General features: G+C 34.4%; 1 long non-coding RNA gene across 2 annotated transcripts; it reads right to left on the reverse strand.

The window, feature by feature from the left end:
• Positions 1 to 3,812: 3,812 nt before the first annotated feature.
• LOC121224498 (uncharacterized) lies at positions 3,813 to 10,176 on the reverse strand. Of its 2 annotated transcripts, none has more exons than XR_005922130.1 (4): positions 9,677 to 10,176; positions 9,519 to 9,582; positions 8,658 to 8,838; positions 3,813 to 4,078 (listed from the first exon to the last, which is right to left on the reverse strand). It is a non-coding gene; the product is annotated as an uncharacterized lncRNA (long non-coding RNA). The 2 variants fall into 2 exon arrangements; XR_005922129.1 differs by having other exon boundaries at positions 9,519 to 9,600.
• Positions 10,177 to 20,111: the final 9,935 nt, after the last annotated feature.

Here is a 20,111-nt window from a genome sequence, read left to right on the forward strand (position 1 = left end):
GCTGATTTTTCCTTGATTTTTGGTCAATTTGAGTGCCACAACAACTCAGGACTGGGACTCGGTCAAGTGCAAATCTTCAGGTAAATCTCTAATTTCTTTAACTCTTTAAGGACCTTGTGCAATTAAACCAAAGAATGGTTTATGGACAACCATGTGCAGCCAAATTTTGGGGTTGACTTGGTCTCCAATTTGGACGGTTTTGTAATCTAACAAAGCTATCAGACCTATCCAGAATAAATCAACAAGTTAGAGGACCAAAGAATAAAATTTATCCAATTTAATTAATTAATTAAAAACCCAAATTATTAATGAAATATTTTAAAATTACTTATTAAATATAATTTTATATTTTATTATTTAATTTAATCATGCATGGCCTACTTTATGTCTTAAAAAATATAACATATTCAAATTAATATAAAATAAGTCATTTATTGCATGCAAACTATATAATAAAGCATAAAATCACATTTTAATAATTTCTATCTCCTAATTTCATATTTTCACATATTTAATTAATTTATTAAACAATTACTTAGTTTTAACAATGACTTTAAGTAAAAAGGTGATAAATTACATAGGAAAAATCCTATATATTTTTCCGTTTACAATAAGCCATCATTGTCAAACAACCTGGGGTGTCGGTTCATCGTTGTTGAGCAACCAAGGATGACTTAAATCTGATGGTTTATCCACAACCTACATGTTTTGGTAGCTTGTCTGCAAACTTGGTGGCTTTGTCCAAAACTATATGTACTGGCAGCTTGTTTGCAAATTTGGTGGCTACGTCCACATATAGTTGGTGTGTTTTGCATGGATAAGTTTCGAGGAACTCCTTTTGGTGTGTAGTGGTGATTGGTAGGATGTTTTAAAAGAAATTGCATAATGGTTTTATCAAATTTTCATGGCCATAATTGTGTGCCAAAAAGATGCAATTTTGTATATTGTGTATGTGTTTATTGATATTTAATTTGTTATAAAATTCACACTAAGCTTTTATTTCACTCTTTAAGTTTTCATAAACATTTTAGATGATTCATGAGTGTAGGACTTAGATTCAGCATATGGAGGGGTCTCTCGGATGAAATATTTTATAAAATGGTTAATAAACCTTTTGGGTTGTTATTTTGGACATTAGACATTGGACTATTTACGGGTTCTTTTTACTTATATTTTATAAACTGTCATGCATGCATGATTGATGAACTTATAAGTGCTTCAAATTGTTTATATCAAATATTTTAATGATTTTATCGAATTTTTAATAAACTTATAAATTTAAGTTTTACTTCTATGTACTTTCAAAGTTCGCTGCGAAATATTTTACCAAAATCATTTTTAAGAAATAATTAAATTAATTTAAGTTTTAATGATGCAAATATTTTACCAATATCAAACTTATAAATTCTTTGTTTTACTTTTATGTACTTTTCAAATATTTGTGTTGTAATAAATGTTATTCAAAAACTAAATTATTTAGTATTTAAATTTTAAGTTTTTATAAAAACGACTTTAACTTACTTGTTTTTAACAAGTAAAAGTTTCACAACGAATTTAATATGGCTTCCGAAATTTGGCCATAACGTCTAGGTTGGGTTTGGCAGTTACATTTAATGGTATTAGAGTCGAGTTCAAAACTCAGACTGTGGATTTTTAATCGAGTCTCCATGAATGTTTTAAAGATTATTTTAAAAATATGTATTATTGTTAAATTTCAAAACCAAATTACCGAGACTTTGAGACTCCGATGTTGATTCCTCTTTAAATGATGTACTTATTGAGATTTAGATTGAAATTTTATGCTATTAAAGTTCTTGAGCATAAGACTGTAAATACATGTGAATAATTAAGAATATTTTTTAAATTGTAGATATTATAATTGAAAATTTTTAGGTAATAATTAGTCGAGGTTGTACACTCGAGGTTGTTAAGAATAGTCGATGGCAAAACCGTGAGGTTCAGTGTCGTGTTGCTCAAGAAGAGTCATTTGCTTCTCAAGGACTTGTGCCTGACCCTGAGACAAATGACACTATGGATATGCTTGTCACTGGAGAAGAAAACCAAAAGACTAGGGATGATGCATGTTAGTGATAATTCTATAGATAGTTCCTCAAGACAATTTGTGATAGTGAATAGGAAGTCCGTTGGTAGTTTAAGGCGAAGTAATGTCTGGAACTGTATTGGAATTAGAGTTGCGCAGTGGAAGCATGGTGGTCAGTTTGGGAAGAGGAGTTACGAATTTTATGTTAAGTGTATAGCATGACAACAGGAATTTCAAGGACAAAATTTTTTTAAGGAGGGGAGAATTGCCACATCCTAAAAATCGGGTTAGTAGAAATTGATGTTAGTGAACCAAGAGTGGCCATGCCCCAATTTTTAAAATTTATCTTTGTGCATTAGATAATAATAAGTATCTAGTCTAGTGATAAAGTAGCGATGGAGTTGTCCTTGAAGATCTGAATTCGAGTCCTTTCCCTCACATCATTTTCTATTTTGAGCGATTTTGCTTCAAAATCCTAGTTTGTGTTATGCCTTGTTAAAAAATAAATGTTGTTAATTCTTTAACAAAGCAATTGAAGTGGTCTAATGGTTAAGTACCTTAAGTAACTCCTAAATGATCCAACTTTAAGTCTCCATGCTTTCAATTTTTATTAATTTTAATGCACAAAGTTGGTCATCCTTTCCCATGCAAAACCATCCACTCTAATGCATGTAACTTCTATTTTTATTTTGTTTAGTAACTCTAAATTTTTTTAGATTTGAAAAGGTAAAACTCCTAAAGTTATTGTGATTAACTCTCCCTAACACTCTTGTCCCCCTTTTGAATGCCTTATTTGATGAGTTTGACCTTGTGACCATCCGTCTATATCTCCCTCATTTTTCATTTGTTTTGATTTTGTTTCATCTTCCTCTCTTTGCTCCTCCCTTTCCACCACCTTGTGCCACCCAAAAAGGTTACTCCTCCTTGAATTTTCTTCTATTTTTACTTCATATTTCAACTACTAACCGAAACACCACCCAACAACCACCATATCACCAGCATCCAACTACCTTAGCACCACCACACCAGCACCACATCAAAACCGTACCACCACTCTTGTACCACCACCCAAAAACCAATTTATTTTTTTGTTTTTCTTCCCTTCTATTTCTATCTTTTTTGATCATCACTTAGGGACCTTATTTCCTTTCTGTTGCTGAAATTTTAAGTTCTTCTTGAAGACTTCTTGAACTTTTGAAATCTTTGTCAATATTTTGGTAATGAAGTATATTCTATTACTTCTCTTAACTTTAATTCATAATATCATCTATTCTATTTTCTTTTCATGAAAATTAATTCAATTTATTGATTTATTTCACCAAACTAGATCTCCGCACCAACTCAAGTCATCAACTTTAGACACGTTCTTCTTGGATCATCTTGGAATAAAGAGTATGTAACCCCTTAAACTCGGCCTAGACATTTTGGCCGAATCTTGAAGATCACATTGGCTAAGTTGTTGGCACAGAAAACCCTTTTCACTATTTCCTCTTGAAACTTTTGTCCTTATTTTTAAAACGTCACTTATTTCGCTTAAAGAAATACCATACGTTGTCTATAGATTTCCTTTCAAAAGATTTTATTGAAATCGTCAATCTTTAGAAAGACTCGAGAATAGATAGTTTTCAAAAATCGTCATTTTCAACGTAAACGTCACAGTGAAAATTAACATAATTAAAGCTCGTTTTGTCATTCTAAAAATGTGGGTTTAATATATATAACTTGTAAAATAATATTTTATTTAGTAGGTAGCATCGAGTTTTGAAATCAAAGTACTGTATTTGAAAACACTATCGTTAAGTTGAATTTAACATTATTGGGAAAAATCTATTGATTCATAAACCCTCTTGAGTGATAGTTTGAAAACGTAAGTCATGCAAATAATCCAAAAACCATAAATCCAAAATAAATTCCCAAGCCAAAGCCCACAATAATAAAACACATCCCAAAATCTATCAAATACCAAATAGTGTAGTTTCTCTAAAAATGACCAAGTGCACCTCCGTAAGCCGAGCCCATCCTAACCTCAATTATTATCTGAAAAGTCAGAACAAAAAGGGGTGAGCTTAAAAAGCCCAATGTGGGTTACAAATCATAATAACAGAAATTTATATAGAATATCATCAATTATTATAGATCATATACATACATAAATTTCAGTCATAGAATCACATTTATCAAAATGCACAATGACGATGTCAATGCAACACATTTTCAAAAAATAGTGCGATTTTTTAGAAAATAGTTCTTACTCATCTCTGCTACACGCCATAATGAGTTCCTCAGAACTCTTCCATCCAATAACACAAATAATGTGGACAAGCCACCAGATATTGCAGTCGAGCTGCTAGAAATAGAATATTGGGGTCGAGCCACCAAATAATGCATATATATTGCCAAATACAGAATTTTATGGACAAGGCACCAGAAATTTGCAAATATACTTTAGATACTTCATCCGTACACATTATCGTAGCCCCATGCATGTCATATGGCCTACAGAACATATTTTACAATAGACATGCTTTACATGTGAATCAGATCTATTTTTAGTTTAACACAGTGGCATGCTAAACATGTGAATCAGAATCAGATTTATGGCATGCTTAACATGCGATTCATAATCAGAATAATAGCATGATTAACATGTGAATGGAATATCAATAAAACAATATCATGTTTAAAATATATGTATTATCCAAAATCGCCATATATCACATATTATAAGTATTAGGAAATCACACATCAAATCTTTTAACAGAAAAGTCACATAATCGCATATTTCATCACATACCTGAAATTTCAGAAACATTTACTTAGAATCCTCCTTTAACGAATTTTACCAATCCATAAGAATACTTTTACGTATTCGCCCAATAACACTTTTCATTGATTTGCTTAAACATTAATTAAATAATCCTTATATGTAAATATTTTATCCTGAATAAAAATAATATTAACTAATTTTATCAAAATAAATCCCCACACTTAACTTCGCAAATTTAATGGCAAGGATTTCAATTCCAACTTCAAACAGAAGAGTTCGATTCTCAAGCCTCTATGGTTAAACCATTCACACGTACTAGAATGGGTTACTTAAATAAATAACCTTCAACATTATTATATGGTGGAATACTTACATAATCGATCACCTAATCACGCTCTACCACAAGTGGGGTATGGATTCCGGGATTTGAATAACACTTGAAAAAAATTAATAAACTGAAATGGTTAGAGTTGTCTTAATCAAGTGTATATGTAAAAATATACCAAAGTATATCATGAAATGAATATCAACAATACTTAAATAGTATCGGAGGAAAAGGGCCCAACACTTACCATGAAATGTTGATTAGAGAGGAGGATTCCTCACTAAACAGAGAATAACATGATATAAAAATAAAATTTAGAAAAATGAGATGTGCAATAATCCTTTAATGAACAAAAATCAAAATTGAGGGTTTAAAGAAATGAAATATGAAAAGAGGAGAAGAAAAGAAGAGAATTCGAGAATTTTTTACGGCAGAGCGATGGTACGACAACAGCGACGATGACAAAAGAGAGGCGATGGTTCAATGGTGGTGAGATAGAGGTTTGGTGGCCTTTAGTGGTGGTGGAGTGGAGGAGAAATGAGAAGAAAAGGGGTGATACAGGTTGTAAAATGAAAGAAAATGAGAAAAAAAAATGGAGTAGCAAGGAGGAGGATGTCAATGAGAGGGGAGGATAGCAAAATGAAATAAAAAGTGAAATGAGTATGTCTAGGTGCATGGCCAACCAAGATAAGAGTAGGTAGGGAAAATGGTATGTTGATGGGACAAAGGCATGGATATGAGATCATGGGAGTGAAAAGGGGAACAAAAGGGAAATGTTTACCATGAAAACAAGGAAGGAATCTTCCCAAGCTTGGTAACAAATGGGTTGTATGACAATAGGGGTTTAGCACTTAATTTGTCAAAAAATTTAAATAAAAAGGTTAAAGTGTACGAGTTTGAATATGGGACTGATTGGAATTAATTCACACACTTAACCACTAAGTCATTTAACTCCTTATGTCATGAACCAATGTAAATAAATAAATAAATAAATAAATAATGTGACGTGACAACTCTACACCCCTTAAATTAAATTTCATCCTCAAAATTTACTTGGTCCACACAAGTGAGCGTAGTGGTGACACATCGACTCTTCGAGTTCCCAAGTGGCTTCGCTAACACCATGATTCCACCATAAAACTTTCGCAAGAGGAATCTATTTTTTCCTCAATCTTTTGATCTCATGGTCCAAAATCTGAATTGGTTCTTCCTCATATGACAAATCAGGTCTCACATTGACCTCATCAATCGAAATCACATAAGATGGATCAAAACGATATCTCCTTAACATAGAAACATGGAAAACGTCACGGATGTGGTCTAGTTCTAGAGGTAAGTCTAACAGGTAAGCCACTGGTCCAACCCTCTTAAGAAATCTATAAGGTCCAATGAATCGAGCTCACCTTGCCTTTGTGTCCAAACCTCAATACTTTCTTCCTCGGTGAAACCTTAAGGAAGACTTGATCCCCAACACTGAACTCAATATCTCTCCACCTCAATTCAATGTCGTACTTTTGTCGATCAAATACTGCTCTCAATCGATCCTAAATCAATTTTACCACATTCTTGATTTCTTGCACCAAATCTAGACCCAATACCTTATTTTCCCCCAACTCAGTCCAACACAAATGTGTATGTTATTTGTGACCATACTGTGCTTCATAAGGAGCCATTTGAATGCTTGATTGAAAATTCTTATTGTATGCAAACTCGGTTAACAGCAATTGTTCCTCCCAACTACCACTAAAGTCAATCACACAACCTCTGAACATGTCCTTTAGAATCTATATAACTCGCTCTGGTTCTGAGCTCAGTTTTGGTCCGGTGCTTGCATCTATTCATTCTGCAGCGGACATTCCTTGATTTTATGATCTAAGGATCCACATCTAAGGCATGCACCCAAGCTCCTCCAACATTCACCTGGATGTCTCTTGCCACAAGTAGCACAGTATTGGGCTCTCCCACCATCAGTAGTGGTAGCAACATTCAGCCTACGTCAGTCGTCTCTAGCTCGCTTATTAGGTCAAGGAGCCTTGACAGTAGAATCAACATCTTTCTTTGCAAAGACTCTAGCTTTGTCCCTCTTTTTGTGTGTGAAACACTTCACTTCTTCCACTATCTTGGTTTTCCCCACTAACATCTTGGAAACCCTTTCCCGATAAAGGGACACCAGCACCATCAGCTCATATCTTAGCCCGTTCTTGAATCTGATGTGCCCATCTTGCTCAATCATAGCCATCTCCTAAGCGTGTCAACTCAGCCGTAGAAATTTAGCCTCATATTCAGCCATAGATTTGTCCCCCTATTTGAGCTCAATAAACTCCAGTATACAAGCCTCAATGTAACACTTACCCACATATTTATTCTGGAAAGCATCCAAAAAAATTCCCAAGTTAGTCTCTCAGCCTAGGTAGCCCTCATAATAGCTTGCCACCAGTGGCAAGCCTTATCCCTCAGCAGCGATACTATACACTTCAATTTCTGCTCTAAGGTACATTCCATGTCATCCAGAATTCTTTATATAGCCTCTAACCAGTATTTCGCTACGGTGAGTGTCGTCCTAGCGACGCCTATAAACAACTCAACTCTGTTAGATCAGAATCTATCCACAATAGTCCCACAATTTCCAGATCCACCTTGGGCCCCAGCAACACGCTGTAGCACCCTAAGCATGGCCTACAACACAGCATCGTCAGCAAGCTCCTGATGATCCTCCATAATAGCTTGCGTATTTTCAACCTAGTGAGCCACTAAGTCAGGTTCAGATGTGCACACTTACAATGCAGACGAACCAATTTGGGTTCCATGACCTAGCTCTCCATGTGCTCTCGTACCTGGAGAACGAACGCCTTGAGTACTCATCTGTTTATCGAATTCTTAAATTTTATGAAGTTTTATCTAACAATTAGAAATAAGTTTTCATTATCAATTTAGAATGTTTTTAGTTCTAAAATTTTCGTCACTATAGTACCAGTATCTATAGTTTTTAGAATCTAGAGTTTCACAGTATAGTTTTCAGAATCAAAAGTTTCACAGCTAATAGAATTCTACAATTTCACAATAAAAATTCAGTAAGTTAGAAATACTTATCAGGGCCAACTTCGGAGTCTCAAATTTTCAGAACAAATCAAAAAAATATTTTTTAACAAAGGGATGGAATTTTCCCAAAATACCCTTTTGACAAACATGCATGTATTTCAAAAACAAACCATATATCAAATACCAAATAATGTAGTTTTTCTAAAAATGACCGAGTGTTCCTCCGTAAGTCGAGCCCATCCTAAACTCAATTATTATTTGAAAAGTTAGAACAAAAGGGCTGAGCCTAAAAAGCCCAGTGTGGGTTACAAATCATAAGAACAAAATTTTATAAAAAATATCATCATTTTTTACGGATCATATATACATAAAATTTAGTCATCGAATCACATTTATCATAATGCACAATGACAATGTCAATGCAACAAAATTTCTGAATTAGTGTAATTTAAAAAAAAAAGCTCATTCCCATCTCTAGTACACACCATAATGAGTTCCCCAGAACTTGTCCATCCAATAACGGACCAATAATGTGGACAAGCCACCACATATTGCAATCGAGCTACCTGAAATAGAATGTCGTGCATAAGCCAAAAGAAATTTGTAAATATACCGCCAAATCCTTCCTCCGTACACATTATCCCAACTCCATGTATGTGATATGACCTACAGAACAGATTTTACAGTAGGCATGATTTACATGCGAATTAGATTTATTTTCGGTTTGACACAATGGCATGCTTAACATGCAAATCAGAATCAAATTTATGGCATGCTTAACATGTGAATCATAGTCAAAATATTAGCATGCTTAACAAGCGAATCATAGTTAGAATAATAGCATGGTTAACATGTGAATCAGAATATCCATACAAAAATATCATGTTTACAATACATGTATTATCCAAAATCACCATATACCACATATTATGAGTATTAGGAAATCACACATCAACTCTTTTAATAGAAAAATTACATAATCGCATATATCATCACAGATCTGAAGTTTCAGAAACACCTACTTGGAATCCTACTTTAATGAATTTTACCAATCCATAAGAATACTTTTATATATTCGCCCAATAACACTTTTCATTGATTTATTTAAACATTAATTAAATAATTCTTATATGTAAATATTTTATGTCGATTAAATATAATATTAATTATTTTTAGCAAAATAAATCCCCACATCTGACTTCACAAATCTGATGGCAAGGATTTTGAATCCAACTTCTAACGAAAGAGTTCGAATTTCAAGCCTCTATGGTTAAACCATTCACACATATTAAAATAGGTTACTTAAATAAATGACCTTCAATCTTATTATATGGTGGAATACTTACGTAATAGATCGCCTAATCGCACTCTACCACAAGTAGGGGTATGGATTTCGAGATTTGAATAGCACTTCAATAAAATCAATAACTGGAATGGTTAAAGTTTTCTTAATCAATTGTATACATAAAAATATACCAAAGTATATAATGAAAGGAGGACTGACAATAATTACGTAGTATCGGTGGAAAAGGGCTCAATATTTCCCACGAAATGTTGATTAGAGAGGAGCATTCATCACTAAACAAAGAATAACATGATATAAAAATAAATTTTAGAAAAATAGGATGTGCGATAATCCTTTAACGAAAAAAATCAAAATTGAGGGATTAAAGAAATCAATTACGAAAAGAGGATAAAAGATAAGAGAATTTGGGAATTTTTGGTGGAGGTCGACGACGGTGGCACGACGACAATGGTAGAGGAGAGGTGGTGGTGAGATGGAGGTTTGATAGCCTTTACTGGTGGTGGAGTGGAGGAGAATTTAGAAGAAAATGGGTGATTTAGGTGGTAAAATGAAAGAAAATAAAAAAAAATTGGAGTAAGGAGGAGGATGGAAAAAAGAGGGGAGGAGAGCAAAATGAAAAACATAAAAAGTAAAATGAGTATGTCTAGGTGCATGGTCGGTGAAGGTAAGGTTAGGGAGGGAAAATGGTCTATAGAGGGGAAAAAGGAATGGAAAGGGGATCATAGGAGTGAAAAAAGGAATGTTGACCTCATAAACTAGGAAGGAATCTTCACAAGCTTGGTACCAAATGGGCTAGACAGCAATAGGAGTTGACCACTAGAGTTGTCAAAATAAATTAAATAAAAAGGATAAAGAGTAGGGGCTTGAACATTAGACCAATTAGAATTAATTCACACACTTAACCACTAAGCCAATTAACTCATTATGTCATGAACTAACGTAAATAAATAAATACATTATGGGGTGTGTGAGAGTAAGTTTTATAAGTTGAGAAGTTAGTGGATGATTTTATTTTGGAAAATTCTTTTTTTAGAGATAAGAGAATTCTATCCACGGATGGTTTCATTAAGTGCGAATCAAAGTTTCTATTCTTTAGGATTGGAAGAGATCGAGCTTCAATAAGATTTCCTATTTGAATCACAAAAGGTGTGCATTTTATACAAGTTAAATACGTAAGGATTTTACTATAATTTACCAATCTATTTTACAAATGAAAACATAATTATTTTTCTTATTACATGTGAGTGACTATGTGGTTATAAGGTAAGTTATTCTCGCTCGAGTTTTAATGATATGATATGATAAATATTTTTATGAGTTGATAATTTATTTCTAATCTCATGTTGTGTAAAAATCATGGCTATATGTTCATCTTGGAAAGCATGGATCATCTTGACTATTGAAAAGTATATGTACATGAAAGCATGATTATCATGCCTATTGATTTGCAGTTAGATTTGTATGCCATGATGCATTACATGGGGTTGGGAAAATTGTAAGAGGAAGATGTGGCAGTTTAACTGCATATTGATAAGTCATTATTGCCGAGAAACCCAGGGTGGCGGGTAGTTGTTGTCGGGCAACCCAAGATGACTTAAATTTGGTGGTTTATCCACAACCTACATGTTTTGGGAGTTGTTCTACGAATTTGGTGGCTTTGTCCACAACTATATGTATTGGCAGTTTGTCTGCAAATTTGGTGGCTTTGTCCACATATATGTTGGTGTGTTTTCGATAGATGAGTTCTGGGGACTCTTTTTGGTTTGTCACAGTGACGGGTAGGATGTTTTAAAAGAAACCGCATACTATTTTTATCAAATTTGCACTGTCATAATCATGTGCATAAAAGATGTGATTTTGTATGTTGTGTTTGTGCTTATTGATAATTAATTTATTATAAAATTTACACTGAGCTTTTAGCTCACTCTTTAGTTTTCATAAACACTTCAGATGATTCATGAGCGTAGGACTTGGATTCAGCATGTGGAGGGGTCTCTTAGATGAAATCTTTTATAAAATCATTAATAAACTTTTTGGTTTGTTATTTTGGACATTGGATTATTTATGGGTTTTTTTACTTATATTTTATAAACTGACATGCATGCATGATTGATAAACTTATAAGTGTTTTAAATTGTTGATATCAAATATTTTAATGATTTTACCTAATTTTTAATAAACTTATAATTTTAAGTTTTATTTCTTTGTATTTTCAAATTTCGCTACAAAATATTTTACCAAAATCATTTTTAAGAAATAATTAAAATTGATTATGTAAATTCTTTGTTTTAATGATATAAGACGATAACTCGATAAAATAATGAACTTTTCAAATATTTATGTTTTAATAAATGTTATTTAAAAAATAAATTATTTAGTATTTAAATTTTAAGTTTTTAGAAAAACGACTTTAACCTAGTTTTTTTAACAAGTAAAATTTTTACGACAAATTTAATGTGGCTTCTGAAATTTGGCCAGAACATCTAAGTCAGGTTTGGGGGGTTACACTAATAGATTTGAAGGGGTGATTTAGGACTACCGTAAAAAGAAGTTTGTAGTTCAAAGTGCTAATGGTAATTCAATAGAGATGAATGGTGTTAGAACAAATGGTTCAACTCATATATTTCAGTACTTCAAGCTAATAAACTCCTTAATCAACGTTGTAATAGGCCAATTTTGGTTTGGGCCCAAAACCCAAAATAAATAAAAATGAAAAACTAGTCAATCCAGTAGGCCCAATCAGACCAACCCACTATTCAATCAAACCCAAACAACCTAACACAACCCTAGCCCACGAACTAAAAAAATTTCAGCCAAAAAAAGAAACCCCAGCCGCATGCCACTACCGCCTCTGCCACCCCTTCACGCCGCCGCACGCCAGCGCCCCATCCACTCACATCTAACACTACTCTGACACCTGCAAAGAGAAACCAACAAAGCAGAAAACAACAAACAGACAATCCAAATCGCAAAACGACAAAGATAGAAATTTAGGGGTTTTAAAATCGGCTATAAAAGCTGAATATGAGCACTGTAATTGATTCTGGATCTTTTACGAACATACTGATTCTAAATACAAGAAAAGAGTTTGAACAGATTCAAAAAAAGCGTGCTTTTCTTTTTTTTTATTTCGAAAAATCAAATATTAGTACAAAAAAGAAAAGAGTTGAGATCTCTTACCTTTAACGCCGTGGTCGGAGGCTTCTCCAACCTTGTGGGTGACTGAGACGGTGGGCTCGTCGTAAACCCCACCGGCGGTGGCCGGGAGCCGAAGGGTCCGTTAATCTTTTTTCTTTTTCATTTGTCTTTTTAACTTGGAGGGTCTTTTGGACCGATTCAACCCCAAATCCGGGCTCCACTCTAAAGGAAGAGCGAAAAGGGCGGTTTTGGATTTTTCGGCCACCGCGAACTGTGGTACCGTCACCGGTTGTCGGCTACCGGTGCAGTGGCCGATGGCCGGACCTCTAGCCAGATTCTGGAGAGGTTGAGAGGTTTGTGAGGGTGTTAAGTTTTTTTTTCTTTAAATTGAATGGTTGAATGAAAAAGAAAAAAAAAACTTTGCTTTTCTAGTGGGACCATACGAAGTCATTTTGAGCCCTGGTTTTAGGCGTCAAAACGGCGTCGTTTTAGCATCTATCTGTGCACGACCTGACCCGTCAGAGGGGATCCGCACGTTTTCCCTTACGGGATATTTGAGCAATAGATCCCTCTCCTTTTGCGGTTTACCTCAATACAGTCTTTTGTTTTTTCTAATTTTAGCCACAAAGTAATGTTTCTGTTTCAATTTGGTCCTAGGACCATGCGCAGGCACCAGTACTACAATTGCGTCGTTTTGAGCCAAATAAAAGGGGGTATTTTCACGATTGGCCCCTCCGTGTTTTATGCGAATTGCAATTCTATCCTTTTTTTAGTTTTTAAATTTGCCTATGTAATTTGGCTACTATTTCATTCTGGCCCACGTTGAACGCTGCGCATGAGGAAAGGGATTATTTTCCCAGTCAGTCCCTCGTTCCTGGCGCGCATTTCATTTCAGTCCCCTAGCAACCCTATTTTATTTATTTGCGATTTTGACCCCGAATTTCAACCCGATTTCAATTCGGTCTAGAGCCTGTTTAATTAAATTTTTATGTTTTTTTTAAAAAAAAAGAGTTTTATTAAGTATTCCAATTATTATTTATTTACTCACTTTTAATTTTTTGGTCAAATTTACATTAGTTTTTATCTTATTATTTCATTCATTTTTTTAAATTGGCTTGTTTATTTTATGTTCGCCATTATTATTGCAATTTTATTTTATTATTTGTTTATTTGCTATGTTTCAAATCCTTTCGAAGTTTAGATTTGTTCTTATTATGGCTTTTGTCGTTATTATTATTGTTACTATTATGTTACTATTTGTATCATTATTCTTATTCGTGCATGCTAATATTAGGATTTGTTTATATCAAAGTCATGCGTGTATATTATTATGCGTATTATGTCGCGATCATGTGGATGCATGTTGTATTATTGTTTAGTAGTCATGTATAGTTCCTTTTACGTATAAAATGATTTCTCTAAAAAAACCTAATAAATTAAATGCGTTTTTTTAACTTTCCACTATTATTTTACCTAAATTCGTAACAAATCTCAAAATAAGGCAATATTTTACGTTTGGAAATTCGAGAAGACGTGCCCTAACGTGCTGGGTTTCGATTTCTTGTTCGACCAAATAGCCAAATATCCTTTTAAAATTTCAAATCCAAGCAATATTTTACGTTTAGAAATTCGAGAAAATGTGCCCTAATGTGCTGAGTTTCGATTTCTCGTACGACCAAATAGCCAAATATCCTCTTAAATCTCAATCCATGTCATTCGAATATTTTTTAAGAATCGTATTTTTAAAACTCTTCAAAGTTTTCAATCTTCGACACTAAGACACTAATTAATCAACTGGGTACCAATTTTGTGCGTTGCGATGGTGCTAATCTTCCTCGTACGTAACCGACTCCCAAACTTGATTTTTTCAAATTTCGCAGACCAAAAGCATTATTTTAATAAATCTAAACTGTTTATTAAAACAGCCGTTTTACGAGGTGACCCGATCACACCTCATTAAAAAAGATTGGTGGCGACTCCCATTTTCATTTTATTTTCAAAATCCAAGTCAACCCGTTTTATCAAAAAATGGTGTCAACAAACGCTATTAAGCTTTTCTGGCTTATGTTATTAACATGAATACTGGTAATAATCAGATCAGTAAGATTTGAATTGTTTGTGAATTTCATGATGTGTTTCTCGAGGAATTATCGGGATTAGGACCAGATCGAAAAGTTGAGTTCGCAATTTAAATGTTCCCTGGTATGGCCCCAGTGCCAATTTCTCCTTATCTGAAGCTGAAGAAATTAAAAGTTCAATTGCAAGATTTACTGGATCGCAGCTTTATACGCTCTAGTATATCGCCCTAGGGAGCTCCAGTATTGTTTGTTAAAAAGAAAGAAAATTTGATGCAGCTTTGTGTAGATTATTGGCAATTGAATAAGTTGACAATTAAGAATTGGTACCCTCTACCTCGTATTGATAACTTATTCAATCAATTGAAGGGTGCTTCAGTCTTTTCCAAGATCGACTTGAGATTGGGTTACTATCAACTGAAAGTGAAATATAGTAAGCTACCTAAAACGGCATTCCATATGCGTTACTACCATTACAAATTCTTGGTAGGTCCTTTCGGTTTGACAAATGTTCCAGCGGCATTCATAGATCTCATGATTTGTATTTTTCAGCCTTATCTAGATCAAATTGTGGTAGTTTTCAACAATGACATTCTAATCTATTTGAAATCTAAAGCTGAGCACGAATAGCATCTCCAAATCATTTTGCAAGTGTTGTGAGAAAAGCAATTGTACGGGTAGCTTACGAAATGTTAATTCTGGTTACCTAAGGTTGTGTTTCTTGGACATGTTATTTTGGCTGATGAGATTAGAGTTGATCTGAAAATGATCGAGGCCATCATGCAGTGGAAAGCACCAAGAAATGTGTTGAAAGTTTGTAGTTTTCTTGGATTAGCCGATTATTACCAAAGATTTGTTAGTGGGTTTTTGAAAAAAGTCATGCCAATGACTAAGCTATTATAAAATAATGTTTTGTTTGTTGGAACAATCAGTGCTAGGAGAATTTTGAGAAATTAAAACAGATGTTAACTAAAGCACCACTTCTAACCTTGCTAGAATTGGGGAAAGATTTTGTGGTATATAGTGATGCTTTATTGAGCGGTTTGGGTTGTGTTTTGATCCAAGACAAAAAAGTGATTACATATGCGTCTCGCCAGCTAAAAATGCATGAACACAACTATCTGACGCACGATTTAGAGCTAGCCATTGTGGGTTTTCGCTCTAAAGATCTAGAGGCACTATTTTTTTGGTGAAAAGTGTCATATTAATACCAATCACAAAATTCTTAAATACCTCTTAACCCAAAAGGAGTTGAATTTGAGACAGTTTCGTTAGGTTAAACTTTTGAAAGATTACAATTGCGTTATCCATTACCACCCCAATAAATTTATAACACCCCAGAATTTAGGCCTATAAGTATTGGGCCTTAAGCAAGGGAAAAGTTAGGAAAATTTGCATAAATGAATGTCTGCTTCAGTGGTTAAGTGATTTAGGAGTGTTTGGAAGTGTCTGAGAAGTCATGGGTTCAAACCTGGGCCTTAGCAAAAATTTTTGTTTTAAGTGGATAAAACCCTAGAGGCTTGGATGTAGGCCTTTTAAATTATTGTGTTAAAAAGTATCATAAGGAAACATGTGGTCTAGTGGTTGTGGCGTCATTAAGGTTGCAAGGGAGCCTCGGTTCAAGTCTTTGCTCTTGCAATTTATTTTGGTTTTTCTTTTAAAGGAACTTGGACTTTGGCCTTTAGACCTTTTAGTTAATTGAAGACAAAATGTGAAACAAAAGAGTTTGTGACAATGAGGCAAGTGGTGTGTTGAGCTATTGAGGGGGTCTTGGGTTCGAATACCATTGCAAGAAAAAAGGATAATGACCGAAATACCCTCGATGGGTAAAATGACAGAAATACCCCCATAGGGTAAAATGACTAAAATACCCTCGTAGGGTAGAATATCGAAATACCCCCATAGGGTAAAATGACCGTAATATCCTTGTAGGGTAAATTGACCACAATGCCCCTGTAGGGTAAATTAACCGTAATACCCCTGTAGGGTAAAATGATCGTAATGCCCTGGTGGGTAAATGACTATGTTTGCCCATCGAGGTCAAATGATTGTTTTGTCTGTGGTTAAATGACTAATTTGTCTGTGTTTAGTGTGATTGATTTGTCTGTGATTTGAATGACTAATTCTGAGCATCGCATTCTGCATACACGACATACTGCATGGGGTTGGGATACTATTATGGAGGAAGTACTGTACTGTTGTCTCTGCCACAATCACTGTTACTGGTGGCTTGGCCACATATACTATTACTGGCAGCTTTGATGCGATACTGTTGCTGGCAGCTTTGCTACAATGCTATTGATGGCTTTGTGTCGATCATAGTACCGTTACTGATGGCTTTGTGCCGATCATATTACCGTTACCGATGGCTATGTGCCGGTCATTTCACTGTTATTGATGGTTGTGTGCCGATCATGTTACCGTTACTGATGGTTGTGTGTCAATCATATCACTGCTACTGATAGCTTTGTGTCAATCACATTACTGTACTTATGGCTTGTAGCCATTCTGTTTATAGCTTATAGCTATCTTGTTTACAGCTTTGAGCCATTCTGACTACTGGCAGCTCTGCTGCATTATTACTACTAGCAGCTATGTTGCGATATTGGTGTGAAGGTTGGGTGGGTCGACTTTGTCCCCACATGGTGTGTTGGGTTGGTACGGCTGGTGTGTTGGCTAGATTGGGACGAGTTTGCATACTTGCACCATACTGATACTGTATCAAGCTTAAGCCCATACTATTTCTGTATTGGGCTAAAGCCTACACTATACTGTTAAAGGGCTCTGGTCTAGACTGATTCTATTCTGTATGCCGACTGTTTGATAAGGGATTACACACTGAGTTTTCATAAACTCACCTTCTCCTCTTAACTGTGCAGGTAATCCTCAGTCATAGTTGATTCAGTGCTGTGACGGACTCGAAGGTGGCCACACAACCGCATCATCTTTTGTTTTTAGCTTTTGATTTATAAGTAACTGAATTTGGGTATTTTTATGTAAAAAGGCCTCTTTCAAGTTATAAACTTTAAATTGGAGTTTTTTTTATTTAGTTTGATATAAATTGATAGTTGTAGAATAAGACGGGTTTTCAAAAGGTAACTGTTTTCAAAGACACCACGTTTTCGCAATAAATCAGATTTTGGAAAATTTATAACGTTTTAAAAGTGATTAGTGTTTAATGATGCACGCTTGGAAATGAACAACCCGTTTTGGAATCATCGTTTAGTAACAAAATGATTAATTGATTTTAAATATTTCAACAACAACAAGTTTTACGCTAAACACCTCAATGACACTGCCAGATTTGGCCATAACTCCTAGGCCGGGTTTAGGATGTTACAAAAGTTAACGTTGTAGTTTACGCGTTGAGTAGAAAGGCAGTAGATGAGTTGCAGGCGGTGCTCGCTCAACTTAGTATTAGCAATGACAGTAATTTAAAGGCTGAGTTGAAAGTCAAATCGATCTTGTTTGACGAGACTTAAAAAGTGTAATTAGCTGATGCTAAGTTGTTGGGGAAAAGAGAAATGGTTCAGAATGGTTCGATAAAAGTTTTCAACTTAGATGATTGTGATTGTTTCAGGTTTCATAATCGAAATTATGTTCCAAGCATTACCGATTTGAAAGAATTAATACTTCACGAAACTCACGATATCTTTTTTGCCATGCACCCTGGTGGAATGAAAATGTATCGTGATTCACAGAAATTATATTGGTGGCCTAGAATGAAAAGAGAAATAGTTGAGTTCGTGGCTAAATGCCTAACTTGTCAACGAGTCAAAGCGGAACATTAAGTCCTACTGGACTTCTTCAACCTATTTTGATTCCTAATGGAAATGGGAGCGCATAATGATGGATTTCTTATCAGGTTATCGTTGTCTCCGAGCAAAAGAAACGCAGTTTGGGTGATAGTCGATTGACTTACAAAATCATCCCATCTTGTTGCAGTTAGAACCAATTGGTCACTTCCGCAGCTTACCAAGGTATACATTCCAAAAATTGTTAAATTACACGGTGTACCTATATCGATTATATCTAATCGAGATCTCTAATTTACTTTGAGATTCTGGAAATAGATGCACGAATCTTTAGGTACAAAATTAAACTTCAACACTACCTTTCACCCGTAGACAGATGGACAATCAAAACATGTTATTCAGATTTAGAGGATATGCTTCGAGCTTTCTCAATTGATTTTGAATCAAACTGGGAACACTGTTTACCCTTGGCTGAATTTGTGTACAATAACAATTTTCAGTCAAGCATTCAAATGGCTCTGTATGAAGCATTATATGGTTGTAGGTGTTGAACACATATTTTTTGGTTATATTTTTATGAAAACAAAGTTGTTGGACTAGAATTAATTTGGGAAACATAAGATATAGTTAAGGTGATTCGAGATAGATTGAAAGCAGCTTTCGATAGACAAAAATCATACGTGGATCTGAAACGTCAAGACATTGAGTGTTTCGTGGGTGATAAAGTGTTTTTAAAGGCTTCTCCAGGGAAAAGGTCTTATGATTTGGCTGAAAAGGAAAGTTGAGTCCCCATTTTATCGGACCGTATGAATTCACTGAAAAGGTTGGACCAGTTGCGTATCAGTTGGAATTATTGGTAGAGTTACAGAAAATACGTGATGTTTATGTATCGATGCTCGGGAGATACCGATCAGATCCGTCTCACATTATTTTGGCAGAATATATAAAAATTCAGCCTGACTTGTCTTATGGAGAAGAACCAATTGAAGTTTCTGCTCGCTTGGTGAAAGAATTGCGAGAAAAATGCGTTCCACCTGTGAAAGTTTTGTCCTATAGCCACAGTGTCGATGAAGCAACCTGGGAACCGGAAGAAATGATGAGATCCCGGTATCTCCACCTCTTTTTAGGTAAATTTTAGGGTCGAAATTTTTTTAAGGGGGAGAATTATAACAACCCAAAAGTCAGTGGTGTTAGAAAATATGGTTTCATAAATCAGACTCGTAAATATTTTTATTAAACATTTACATACTTATATTATAAGTGAATTGAATTTCGGTCAAGTAAATTTGTCGAATTAGTGCTTAATTATGGTATATAGACTAAATCATAAAAGTGTCAAAAGTTCAATTGTTATTAAATTATAAGGTAGAACATGACTAAGGCACCTTTAAAGCAATTAAACCAATGGTTTAATATTAGTAGATGAAAATAAAGTGTTTAAAGATTAAAAATGTTATAAAAAGTATAATACAAAATAATTAAAAGACTAATTAAAAGAAAAAAAATGTTAATTAGTGGATTGATAGAGAATGTAACCATTCTCTTTTCACTTTAGACATTTCAAAACAAATAAGAGAAGAAGAAGAAGAAGAAGACGAACGATTAGGACTTTAAACTTTGAAGCTTCAATTTGATTAGTTCAATTTAGTCTTTTTCTTGTAATTT

The sequence above is a fragment of the Gossypium hirsutum genome, chromosome D12 (genome assembly GCF_007990345.1).
Source record: "Gossypium hirsutum isolate 1008001.06 chromosome D12, Gossypium_hirsutum_v2.1, whole genome shotgun sequence".
NCBI lineage: Eukaryota > Viridiplantae > Streptophyta > Magnoliopsida > Malvales > Malvaceae > Gossypium > Gossypium hirsutum.